At 52.2% G+C, this 12,925-nt stretch overlaps 1 long non-coding RNA gene across 1 annotated transcript; it reads left to right on the forward strand.

The window, feature by feature from the left end:
* The first annotated feature begins 627 nt into the window (after positions 1-627).
* On the forward strand, positions 628-12,605 carry LOC138845278 (uncharacterized). The gene is made up of 3 exons (XR_011382200.1): positions 628-1,211; positions 11,433-11,483; positions 11,612-12,605. It is a non-coding gene; the product is annotated as an uncharacterized lncRNA (long non-coding RNA).
* The last annotated feature ends 320 nt before the right edge of the window (positions 12,606-12,925 follow it).

Here is a 12,925-nt window from a genome sequence, read left to right on the forward strand (position 1 = left end):
AACAACTCACCAATTTCAGTCCGACGTGGGAATGAGTTCCAGTCACTCCGTATTCTCACTGGCTCTCACTTGTCAACCTTCTGATTTTAGCCTCTCTGGTGGACGTGTGATGGGCTCCCACGGTCACGTCGGCAGTTTTTAAAGATCTTCAGGTGCTTCTAATGCCCAGCCAGGGCTGAGGCTGAAGATTTGATCTGCCCTGGCTTGCAGGTAGGGAAACTGGAGTCAGGAGGAAGAAAGAGCCCAAGTCACGCTCAGGGTCTAGGGCTCTCCCCAAGACACCTCTCACTGGGTACTGGGGGTTCATCTGCCTTCCTATCTGAGTGAGGACAAATCTGGGCCAGTCACACAGTGTGACCACAGCGTCTCTGCAGTCCCCAGCAGGGGGAGCCTGAAGCATCGGCACAGCCTCTCAGCCTGGCTCCCGGGAGAGCCAGAGGGGCCTCAGAGCACCCCCGGCGAGGGCAGAGAAAGCCCCAAGCTGTTATTAGTGCCTGGGAGGCCCTAAAGTCTGCGGTCAGCTTCTCCAGGGCCTGCTGCAGAGCAAAGACCTTGTGTGTTTTCCTCCTGCCGCCCGCCAGAGGCCCCATCATCCGATTCCTTCCTGTGCTTCTCCCCCATATCCTGTGACGTGCCAAGTCCTGCCAGTCCTAACTCCCAAAAATCTGAATCCATCCCTCACCTCTGCCTCCCTCTTCCTAACCTAGTCCAGTACTGCCATCTGTGCCTGGACTCCTGACCAGCACCCCCCACCACCCCACCCCAGAGCCACCCACAAACCCGAGAGAACAGAAGCATCCGTGGGTCCCACTTGGCCCCCAAGATAAAAATCCAAACTGCTTGCCACAGTTCGCTCCTGGCCTCTATGCCTTCACTGTGTTCCAGTCCAACTGCACTGAGTTCCTGAGGTTCTCCATACCCAGGCTGTGCCCTCCCGCTGTGCTTAGGAACAGAGGAGAACCGGCTTTATGGTGGGTAATTTCTGTGCAATAAACTGCACCTAGGTCAAGAGGACAGTTTGAAAAGTTCGGGCTGTGAAGACACAGCCACAGACAGGACAGTGCACACGTCTGTCACCCCACAAGGTGTCCTCCTCCCCTTCACCATCACTTCCTCCTGCCTCCTCCACCCCAACTACCACTGACAGTCTGCTCTCGGCTGCAACAGATCGGCTTGTGTTTTCTAGAACTTTCTCTACGTGGAATCATATGGTATGGACTGTTTTATGTGTGGCTGCTTTTGCCCAACCCAAGTACGTTGTGGTCACTAGACTTGCGTGTGTCAGTCCTTCATCCTCTCTCACTGCTGAGCTGGGTCCTTGGCGCAGATAAAGCACAGTTTGTTTACCCACAACAGGTGTCTGGACAGACCCTTGCATTGTTCCCCCTCCTGGGTACCATTCATGCTGCTTCCTCTGCCCAGAATGGATTTTCCCTCCAGCACTGTTCCCCTCCTAATTTCCTGCAAATCTGCCCACAGTGAGAGGCGAATGCTGAAGCCCCAGTCAGAGCTCATCATTTCTGAGAAGTCTTTCAGGAAGAAGTGACACACCTGCCTTTGTGACTCCTCATTCTTAAATGTAGTAATGGCTATGACCTGTAATCAGGGAGTCTATTTGCTCAAGAGCAGAGCCAACTTTTTATTATTGTTTGAAAGGCACAGTGACAGAGAGAGAGAGAGAAAGAGAGAGAGAGAGAGAGAGAGAGAGAGAGAGAGAGAATCATCCATCTGCTGGTTCACTCCTCAAATGCCCATAACAGCTAGGAATGGATGAGGCCCATTTAGGTGGCAGGGACCCAAGTACTTGAGCTATCACCTGCTGTCTCCCAGGTCCACATTAGCAGGAAGCAGAAACCAGATTCCAACTTGGGCTCTCTGAAATGAGATGCAGGCACAGACAATTTTGCTAGGAAGCAGTGGAGCCTGGATTAGAACTCAGGTAGCCTGGCTCCAGGACTGATGCATCCCAAGTGGCATCTTAACTGTTGTGCCAAATGCCTGCTCAGGATGCCTGAGCCCCTAGGATACAGGAAGCGTCTGGAAGAGTGGCTTGTTTCTGGGAGGCAGACTCCTGCCAGGGAGAGTGGGTGAGCCTAGGGGCCACCTGCCTTTGAGAGGGAGGCTGGCAGCCGTTAGGCAGGCACCAACCCTGGAAAGGGACCAGGACCTGAAGGACAGCAGGTCTAGCAGAACAAACTCAGCATGAGCAGTGCGACGCTGCCTGGGGCTCACTTCCGGTAGCAGCCTCAGGCGATTGAATTCCAAGGCCCCAGGCTCTGCATCAGGTCCTGCAGATGTGGGCTCATGATCTAGGGGAATGGAGCCCAGCTACGAGGGGCTGGGGGCTGGAAGGGGTCCTGGCATGACCCTGAACCCCATCTGGGCACGGCCATGTGGCTTTGATCCTTCCATTGCCTCCTCCCTGTCAGTGGGGCATTTGGAAATGCCCAGGAAGCCGGTGAGAGGGCGCCCTTGGAGAATTCATGGCAGGAGTCCCTCTCTCTGATTTCCCTCTCAGCCGTCCCCCATGGCAGTTAGAGAACATCAGTAGAGTTCTCAGTCCAACAGCACCACTCACAAAGCCCAGCAGCCAGGTCGCCAGCTCTCTATCCGTTTACTCTTTGTGTCCTAAAGAGAGACTCAGCACCGTTTAGAAAGGGTGCTTAAAAGTATCAAAAGGACTGCTATTTCCCGAAGACCAGAATCATCACATCTCTGTGGTCTAAGCTTCTGATCCATGATGCCACCGTGGAGGGATCCTGCTGGGAGCAGACAGGACCGAGTTCAAAGCTGCCACTTGCTGGCTGTGCCGCTTTGAGCCACTTACCAAAGTGCTCTGAGCTGTGGTGTCCTCGGGTTGTGAGGGGAAGTGTAGCACTTAGTAAGTGCTCAGTAAGTAGGTGTCCTGATGGTGAGTGCAGGGCCGTTAGAGGAGGCGCACACCTTACCAACCCCCGTCCCCTGCCCAGCCCTGTGCCTGCACACATCATCTTCACTTCCAAACAACACCCAGGCTTTTCTCTGGAAGCTCTCCTGGTTATCCTGAAATGCCCTCTTCTGCTTCGTTCTGGTGCCCACATGCCGCCCGCCAGACTGTTTGTTTTGGATGCAGGAGGCCAGCCAGGGAGTGGCGGGCAGGCCCGTACGGTTCCTTGAAACAAAAGTTGCTCCCTGAGTCATTGCTGGGGGAAGCCAGGGCATCCAAGCGCCCACACAGACCTGTCCGAGGTCGGATGTCCTGGGGGCAGGCCTGCTGGGGGTAGAGTGAGTACAGAGCTGAGAGGCAGCGACTGAGGACCTAGGAGGCCAGGCAATGGGTGTGGCCCGTATCCTGGAGGAGGAGGGAGGGGACACGGATGGATTCCAGGCAAGAGAGACCACCGAGAGAGACACAATCAGGTGTGTGGGTTAGATGCGTCCTCTGGAGTCTGAGCAACCTTTCTAGAAGGAAAGACCCATGTATCTCCCAGTATCCGTCCTTTGTCCAGTACAGGTGCTCTGCTGTAGCCAGCCCTCTAAACAGATGCTGTGCCTCTGCCCGGCAACACTCCCCTGTCCTCGAGCTTGGCCTCATGCTATGTCCCCCAGAAATCCTCACCTGGTCTCCAGCACACCATCTCCACCCCTTCCCTGGAACCCAGGGCTCTTCTCCATACACCCACTGGACAGAGCAGCTCAAAACACGCTGCCCTATGTCCCCGAAGGGAAGCAGCTTTGGGCTCCATTGGAAGAGCAGCCAGGCCTCTGTTGGAAACAAAGGCAGACATCCTGGGGCTGCGTGGACTCAGCAGGTGCCTGCTCGGTGTTGCCAGGGGGGGAGCTCAGCCAGGCGCCTTCCGGCTTGGCGTCAGGTTGCCTCTGTGGCAGCCGCCAGCCTCCTGCTGGGGTTGAGGGGGGCACTCTCTGCCTCCTTAGAGAAGATGCCAGGGAAGTGGGGTAGAATCCCAGGACGCAGGAACATGGAGATGGCAAGCTGAGTGCGCGCCTGTGGGTCAGGAGATGACTCCGTCAGCCACAGCAGCCCTCTGAGGGCAAGGAGCCAAGACCCACCTGCAAAGCCCCCTCCACTCAGGAGCCACTCGCAAGCGCCGGCCTCTTCCTCATGGCCACCCCGGGAGGCAGCCAGGCAGGACCAGCCCCTCCTTCTACCCCCATGCAGACAGACAGACACCCATCCAGAGTCACAGAGTGACAGCAGTGTGGCGCACCCTCGAGTGTCTCCAGGCACCCCCTGCTTCTGGGAGCTCTCAGGATAAAGCTGAGGCCCATTTCCAGTCCAGCTCACTGCAAAAATAATTCCATTCTTCCCATCATCCACCTGCACCTGTTGCTGGCTCTCTCCTCGAGACTCTTCTGCATCTTGGAGCCTAGACTTCTGATACTCCTTAAGGCAAGGGACACTTCGTGCACTTGTCCTCTCCTCTTTGCAGATGGACAATGGACTGGCGGGGCACATCCAGCCTACCTGTGGGCCAGGCCCTGTTTGAGGTTCAGTTTGAGACCCTGCTTTACACATGTTGTCTTGTTTAGAGCGTCCTACAACCCCGCTAGTTATGTGTCCCATTTCACAGATGGGAAAGTGGAGTTCATGCACCCAGGAAGGGAAAAACCAGGACTCAAGGTCTCGCATTTCATGTCATGCAGCCGTGACTGTCTTAACAGGTACAAAGGAGTGCTGAGCTGAGCGGACACACCACACACTCACACACACACACACACACACACACTCCTCAGTTCATTATAACTTCACAATCCTACCTGCACACGTTCCCCAACAGTAAATCAAGAACACATCAAAACCATTAACAATATCATTAAATCTGAATGTGTTTTTCTTTTTTTTTTTTTTTTTTTGACAGGCAGAGTGGACAGTGAGAGAGAGACAGAGAGAAAGGTCTTCCTTTTTGCCGTTGGTTCACCCTCCAATGGCCGCCGCAGCTGGCGCACTGCGGCCGGCGCACCGCGCTGATCCTATGGCAGGAGCCAGGAGCCAGGTGCTTTTCCTGGTCTCCCATGGGGTGCAGGGCCCAAGCACCTGGGCCATCCTCCACTGCACTCCCTGGCCACAGCAGAGAGCTGGCCTGGAAGAGGGGCAACCGGGACAGAATCCGGCGCCCCAACCGGGACTAGAACCTGGTGTGCCGGCGCCGCTAGGCGGAGGATTAGCCTAGTGAGCCGCGGCGCCGGCCTGAATGTGTTTTTCTAATTGACTTGCATGAGAAGTATCCTTCTAAAATATGTTAAGAATTGGTGATATCATTGCTTGGTATTGGTGATATCATAGCACATTGGGGCTCAAAAATTATGGTTGGGTTTCCACTACTCATTGGAATAGTTAATATCCCAGTCCAAAGAACTAACAGGATCTCTACTGTTGATTTCCTATGTGGGCTTAAAATCAAATTTTAAAATTTCCAGCTTAAGTAGGAATTTGAAATTAACTGGGTCCAGAGACCTTCCCCAGGGCTTGATGAAGAGAGCTGAGTGGATGGGGTAGGTGAATGACCCAGGCCTCTGACGGATGTTCGAGGAAGTCGTTGGTGCTAAACTGGCCCCCTCAGAGAAGCTGAGAAAGGTGGCGAGTAGCCCTCATTAGACTAGAGCCCCGGCCTCAAACCCAAGCCATCAGCCGTTGTCCCTGCCGCCACCCTACTCCAGCCCAAAGGAAAGTGCCCTACTCTCCTGCTGCTTCTCCTTTCTCTTCCCAGGGTCTAGATGCTGCAGCCTACCTGTCTGCTTCAGATTCTAAATAAAAAATAACTCAAATGGTGCATCAACTGTAGAAAAGAAAGTAAAAAAGAATTCACTCCCAAATGCCACGCTCAGTAACCATCACTCAAAACTTTGGTGAACTCCTTCCAACTACTTCTCCCACACAGATACATTCACCGATAGGTAAAGCCGAGTGACTTGACAAAATGGGATGATAAACGTGTTTCTTAGCTGGCGCTGCGGCTCACTAGGCTAATCCTCCGCCTGCGGCGCCGGCACACCGGGTTCTAGTCCCGGTCGGGGCACCGGATTCTGTCCCGGTTGCTCCTCTTCCAGGCCAGCTCTCTGCTGTGGCCAGGGAGTGCAGTGGAGGATGGCCCAAGTGCTTGGGCCCTGTACCCCATGGGAGACCAGGAGAAGCACCTGGCTCCTGCCATCGGATCAGTGCAGTACACCGGCCGCAGCACGCCGGCCGTGGCAGCCATTGGAGGGTGAACCAACAGCAAAGGAAGACCTTTCTCTCTGTCTCTCTCTCTCACTGTCTAACTCTGCCTGTCAAAAAAAACAAAAACAAACAAAATGTTTCTTTTCCCAAGAACCTTTTATTTTGATGTAAAGTTTCAGAGAAAGTTACACAGGAAGTACGGAGAGGCCATCCATACCCATTACCCAGTTTCCCCCAGTGCTTGAATTAACACGGTTATGGAGCAAAATCAAAACCAGGACGTTGACCTTGGTACAAGGTGTGTATGTCTCTGCCATTTTGTGACACTTGGAGATTTGTGTGATCAAGATGCAAAACTGTTCTGTCGTCACAGAGCTCTCTTATGCCACCTTTTATAGTCTCCTCCCACCAGTCCTGGCAACTCCTCCTCTGTCCTATAGCTCTGTAATTTTTACATTTGGAGAGAATACACACACGGATTCATACAGTATGTGACCTTTCGCAATTGACCTTGAGATGCATCCAAGTTATTGCATGGATTAGCAGCTAGTTCCTTTTATTGCTGAGTAGCATTCCATGGCCCAGGGACACCACAATGTGTTTAATCATTCACTTTATTAAGGGACATTCTGGTCGTTTCCAGTTTGGCGTTATTAGAAATAAACCTGTTATGAACAATCATGTGAAGACTTAGCGAGGACATTGTGATACATCTTCAAGGATAAAATTGCTGGTCATAGGCCAAGTGTATATTTTGTTTTTTAAGAAACTGCAAAGTCATTTTTGAGAGTGGCTGCACCATTCTGCATTCGTATCAGCAAGGCACGAGGGCTCCAGTTTCTCTCCATCCTTCATTGGTTCTTAGCTTTCGTAGTAGGCATGTAAAGATACCCACAATTCCTCCTTGTACCGTTCTTCTTGTTTAGAGAACGTCTTTAGTCGTTCTTTCAGAGTGAGTCTTCAGGAAGCAATTTATCTTAGTTTTCATTTGAGAATGTCTTTATTTCTCATTCACTGGTTTTTTTAAAAAAATATTTATTTTGAAAGTCAGAATTACAGAGAGAGAAAGAGAGAGAGTCTTTCATCCACTCATTCACTCCCCAGATGGCCACAATGGCCAGTGCAGGGTAGGCTGGGGCCAGGCTGAAACCAGGAGCCGGAAGCTTATCTGAGCTCCCACATGGGTGGCAGAGGCCCAAGCACTCGGGGGCATCCTTTGCTGCTTTTCCAAAGCCACCAGTAGGAAGCTGGAATGGAAGTGGAGCAGCTGGGACCAGAGCCAGTGCCCATGTGGGATGCCGGCGTCACAGGTGACAGCTTTACCTGCTACACCACCACGCCAGCCCCGCCTATTCATTCTTGAAAGATTCTTGCACTGGATATAGAATTCTAGGTTGATAATTCTTTTCTTTCAGCACTTGAAAGATATGTGCTACTTCCTCCAGCCTCCATGGTTTCTGATGGCACTATGCTGCCATTCAAATGTTTCTGTGGCTGTGCTGTTTTATGTTACCCCCAAAACGCCCGCATTCTTCACCCTCACCAGCACAGGGGCCTCGCTTCCTCCTGTCTCTGCAGATCATGCTCACCCTGCCATTACTTCTCCCTCTGCTCGCCTTCACAGTCCTCTTGCTCCTCGTAGCAACCTGCGCGCACACACAAGCTGCATGGAGATGTGACCCACCAGGAATGACCTTTGACCTGAACGCCACGGTGGCACTTGTCTCCACTGCTGCTTTTTTTTTGGGAGAGAGACATTCAAGGCAAAGACTCAGTGGATACTGGGAATCCAGAGACTTCCTATGCCCGGAGTTATGCCTGTCCACTCCCAGGTGTTCTCATGGGGTAGAAGAGAGGGCTCTGTGTGCTGTGGCATGGCAGGTAACACCCTGGCCTGCAGCACTGGCATCCCATATGGGCGCTGGTTCAAGACCCGGCTGCTCCACTTCTGATTTGGCTCTCTGCTATGGCCTAGGAAGGCAGAAGAAGATGGCCCAAATCCTTGGACCCCTGCACCCACATGGGAGACCCAGAAGCTCCTGGCTTCGGATTGGTCCAGGTCCAGCTATTGAGGCCATCTGGGAAGTAAACCAACACATGGAAGATTCTCTCGCTCTCTCTTTCAAATAAATAAATAAATCTTTTAAAAAAAATAAACCTTTCCCTTACAAAACAACTTCACAGACTCCTAGAGCCCATGTTACCTTCAAATTCTCACCTCACATCTTGATCATGAGAATTCAGTCTAATCTTTAAAACAGGAGCGCTGGCAACATCAGCATCTCATATCCCAGTGCCTCTTTGCTCCTTGGCTTCTCTGCTTCTGGTGTACCTCCCTCCTGTTACACCTGGGAAAGCAGTGGAAGATGACCCAAATTCTTGGGTTCTTGACACTCATGTGGGAGACCAGGAGGGAGTCCCTGGCTCTTGGCTTAAGCTTGGCCCAGCCCTGCTGGCTGTTAGACTTTTGGGGAGTGACCAGTGGATGGAAGTGTGTGTGTGTGTGTATCTCTGTCACTCTGCCTTTCAAATAAATACATGCATCTGAAAAGTGAATAAAATAAAAAACACGACACCGCGACTGTTCTTCCCCACCAAAACGCATGCCGAAGCTTGGTCCCCAAGGTAATGGTATTGAGAGGCAGGGAGCCCTCAAGAGGTGTTTGAGATCATGAGGGTTCTGCTTTCCTGAGTGGATCAATGCTGTTCTCACGGGAGTGGACGGAGCTCACGAGTGGGTTGTAGACAGCAGAGCAGCTCCCTTCCCCACCCACTTTCCTGCGTGTGTCTGCCTCCCCTTCTGTTTCCCATCGCGCGTGGAGGGTGTGAGGCCCTCACCAGAAGCAGAGAGGATGCCAGAGTCATCCTAGCCCCCAGAGCCGTGAGCCAAATGCAAATCTCTTTTCTTTATAAATCACCTGGCCTCAGACGTTCTATGACAGCAACAGAAAATGGACTACAGATATTATGCAAAAGGCTCCTAAAATATATAATTTTGTGGCCCCCAAGGGACTAAGGTAATCATAGTTGTTTAAAAACTCTCCCTTTGGTATGCCTTCTAGCGTTTACCGTCATTCTCTGATGACAGACACCAGCCTCTGTCCCAAAGCGCCCGCCCTCTGTTCTTTAATCTCAGCAAAGCCTCGTGGGGTCTGAGAAGAAATGGAAGGCAGTCTATTTTCCTGTGCTGGAAAAAAAAATCTAGTACCAACAGACAAACACCCCAAGACTCAGAAACCCCTTTCTCTTTAACCTTGAGTGACAGGTGGCAGTTCCCACGCCTTTAATGCACCTGACAAATCTCCTTCCAGCCCCCAGTCACGGACCCCGGACACAGCCCAGAGCCGTGCTCCAAAATCCCCTCGAGGTCTGGGGAAAGCGTGTCTTGCGCAGCCAGCACATGCGTGGGGCAAAAAGGCTCTGCCTCTGGCCTCATGGCGTGGCGGTGGGGGTCTCTGAATTCCAGCCTCTTCCTCCAAAGTCTTGTGTCCAGGTCCCCCAGACTCCGCTCACCTCCCAAGCCGACAGGGGCTTCCCCAGCAGGCGCCACCTGCTCCAGCAGGCAGGATTCCTCCCAATCCATCCCTTCCCTCTCCCTTGGGGTGAGAGTGCTCCTCTATGTCACCTGCAGTGGCTCTTCATTCAGGAAGAGAAGGCGAGCGGTTCTGTAATCGACTAGGAATGCCTTGGAAACACCTGAACTTCTCCCAGAGACTCCGGCCTCCTGGTGAGGAATTCTTTTCTGATTTATTGATTTGAAAATCAGAGTGACAGAGAGGGAGAGGTGTGTGTGTGTGTGTGTGTGAGAGAGAGAGAGAGAGAGAGAGAGAGAGGTTCCATCTGCTGGTCTACTCCCCAAATGGCCACAACGGCCAGGGCTGGGCCGGTCTGAAACCAGGAGCCAGGAGCTCCATTCGGGTCTCCCACATGGATGGCAGGGACCCAAGCACTTGGGCCAGCTTCTGCTGTCCTCCCAGGGGCATTAACAGCGTGCTGGACCACAGCAGCTGGGGCTGAATCAGCGCTCTGACATGGATGCTGGCATTGCAAGCAGCAGCTTAACCCACGATGCCACAGCGCTGGCCCCACAGTCAAGACGATTTTAAACCTTGATCATGGGTTATAGCATTTTATTATATTCATCAAACTCTAGGAATCCACTGACCTTCCACATCTCCTGACTCTTCTCATGGCATCTCTCACCTGTTCAAAACCGTCCCTGCTCAGCTGGAGCAGATAAGCAGAGCAAGGGCCCATGTCTCTGCAAGGTGGTGGCTGGTAGTCCCAGGCTCAGATCCCGGCCCTGCTGCTGCTTAACCTCTTAGTGCTTCCTTTCCTTCATTGAAAACATGAGGGTTGGCCAGCGCCGTGGCTCACTTGGCTAATCCTCTGCCTGCGGCACCGGCACCCCGAGTTCTAGTCCCAGTTGACATGCCAGATTCTGTCCCAATTGCTCCTCTTCCAGTTCAGCTCTCTGCTGTGGCCCGGGAAGGCAGTGGAGGATGGCCCAAGTGCTTGGGCCCTGCACCCCTTGGGAGACCAGGAGAAGCACCTGGCTCCTGGCTTCGGATTGGTGCAGTGTGCCGGCCGCAGTGGCCATTTTGGGGGTGAACCAACAGAAAAGGAAGACCTTTCTCTCTGTCTCTCTTTCTCTTACTGTCTAACTCTGCCTGTCAAAAAAAAAAAAAAAAGAAAAAAGAAAAAAGAAAAAAAAAGAAAGAAAAAAAACATGAGGGTAAAACAAGAATCTGAGGAGCAGGCATTTGGCCTAGTGGTTGAGTTGCCACTTGGGGTGCCTTCCTCCCATACAGGTGCATGGGTTCAGATCCCAGCTCCTCTTCCAGTTCCGGCTTCCTGCTGATGCACACCCTGGGAGGCAGCAGGTGATGGCTCCAGCAGTTGGGTTCCTGCCATCCATGGAGAAGACCTGGATTGAGTCTGGCCCTGCCCAGCCCTTGCTACAAGCACCTGAGGACTGAACCAGCAAATGGAAGATTTCCCAATCTCTCTCCTCTCTCTGCCTTTCGAATAAATCAAATTTAAAAATAAATAAAACAGAATCTGGAAAGCCACAGGGTTATGTAAGGATTAATGATTTAGTCATAATGAAATGATTTACATAATACTTGCTGCAAGGCCGGCATGGAACAAACCGAACGAATTTTATTCTCATGAGATACTGTTACTAGTACAGCATGACATTGCCATAGCTGCTGGCTGCTGAGGGTCTCACTCCTTCCTTCCTCACATCCTCTTCCCCTTCCCTCCTCTGTAGCTCTGATGTCTCTTTGGGGCCCTCCTCCCCCAGGTCCTGCCTCCAGCAAGGGTGAGTCTGAGTTCTATTGGATGCCACAAGGGTCCTGGGGGGCAGGGCCCAAGGGGGCGGGGCCCTCACAAAGACCTGCACCCAGGGTAGGGCCCTGAAACCACACCTGGCCCTTCCCCACCTTGTAGGTGATGGAACTCCAGATACTGTCAACAGGAGGGCCTGGCTTCCTCCCAGCTCAGGTTCCACCAGCAAAGGCCTCCACTTGTCTTGGACTCCAGCTGCCCTGAGCTCTGGCCTCTTCCCTCTGCAACTACTTACGGGGAGCCCAGCCCATCTCGAGAATAAATCAGGGGGCAAAACAAAGCTCTTCATCCTCTTGTAGCTTTTGCCCTACGTGGGTGCCGCGGGCGGAGGTGGACAGGAGGGAGAGACGATGAACAACAGACCCAGCGAGTGACTGGATCACAAGGGACCGGAAGTTGCAAAGTCCAGTCAAGGGGATCAGGATCCAGAGGAGGGTGTGGCGGGCTGGCCTGGAGGGGCGGGCAGAGCTTGTGCCCACGCTTGAGGGTGAAGGGTCAGCCTCCCCAAGACCCATGGGGAGGCCAGGAGGCCGCAGGCTGCTCCCACAAGTGCTTCCCCATGGCCTGCGGGCACGAACATTTTTTAACTTTTGTGGACATAAAAGCAGTACATTGTCTAATGAGCCTTTAAAACAATGAAAACCAGACCAAAATCAAGAAGCCTACTAACCCCGAAAGAAGACAACATTGGAATTGATAAACACTTGACTAAATATCCACACATAACATGACATTTAATTGTTGAGTGTTAAGAGTCTTGTGACATTTAAAAATACTGTGTGGGGCCGGCGCTGTGGCGTAGCAGGTAAAGCCGCCGCCTGCAGTGAAGCATCCCATATGGGTGCTGGTTCGAGACCCGGCTGCTCCACTTCTGATCCAGCTCTCTGCTATGGCCTGGGAAAGTAGCAGAGGATGGCCCAAGTCCTTGGGCCCCTGCACCCGTGTGGGAGACCTGGAAGAAGCTCCTGGCTCCTGGCTTTGGATTGGCACAACTCCGGCTGTTTTGGCAATCTGGGGAGTGAACCAATGGGTGGGAGATCTCTCTCTCTGTCTCCTTCTGCCTCTCTGTAACTCTGCCTTTCAAATTAATAAATAAATCTTTAAAAAAAAAAAACATGGAGTTCTTTCACTTCAAAAAAAAGTTTCTAAATACACACAATTGCTAAGAAATCATGGCCAGTTACGTGAGGGTACTTCAGGAAGTTTGTGGGGACATGGAAGTGAAAGATGAGTTTATTTGGTGCAAAAGAACCTGAAAACCAGGCCTTGTTTTTCATAATATGCATTTCCCAAGAGCCTTTGGAAGATCCCTTATACAGTGCGTCTTTCTTATTGTAAAATACTTTTGAAGCAAAGCTACACAACTCGCTTCAGAATCGACAGTGACGGAGATTAGATTTTAAAGAGGAAGGGCCG

Source organism: Oryctolagus cuniculus, chromosome 15, assembly GCF_964237555.1.
Source record: "Oryctolagus cuniculus chromosome 15, mOryCun1.1, whole genome shotgun sequence".
Taxonomy (NCBI): domain Eukaryota; kingdom Metazoa; phylum Chordata; class Mammalia; order Lagomorpha; family Leporidae; genus Oryctolagus; species Oryctolagus cuniculus.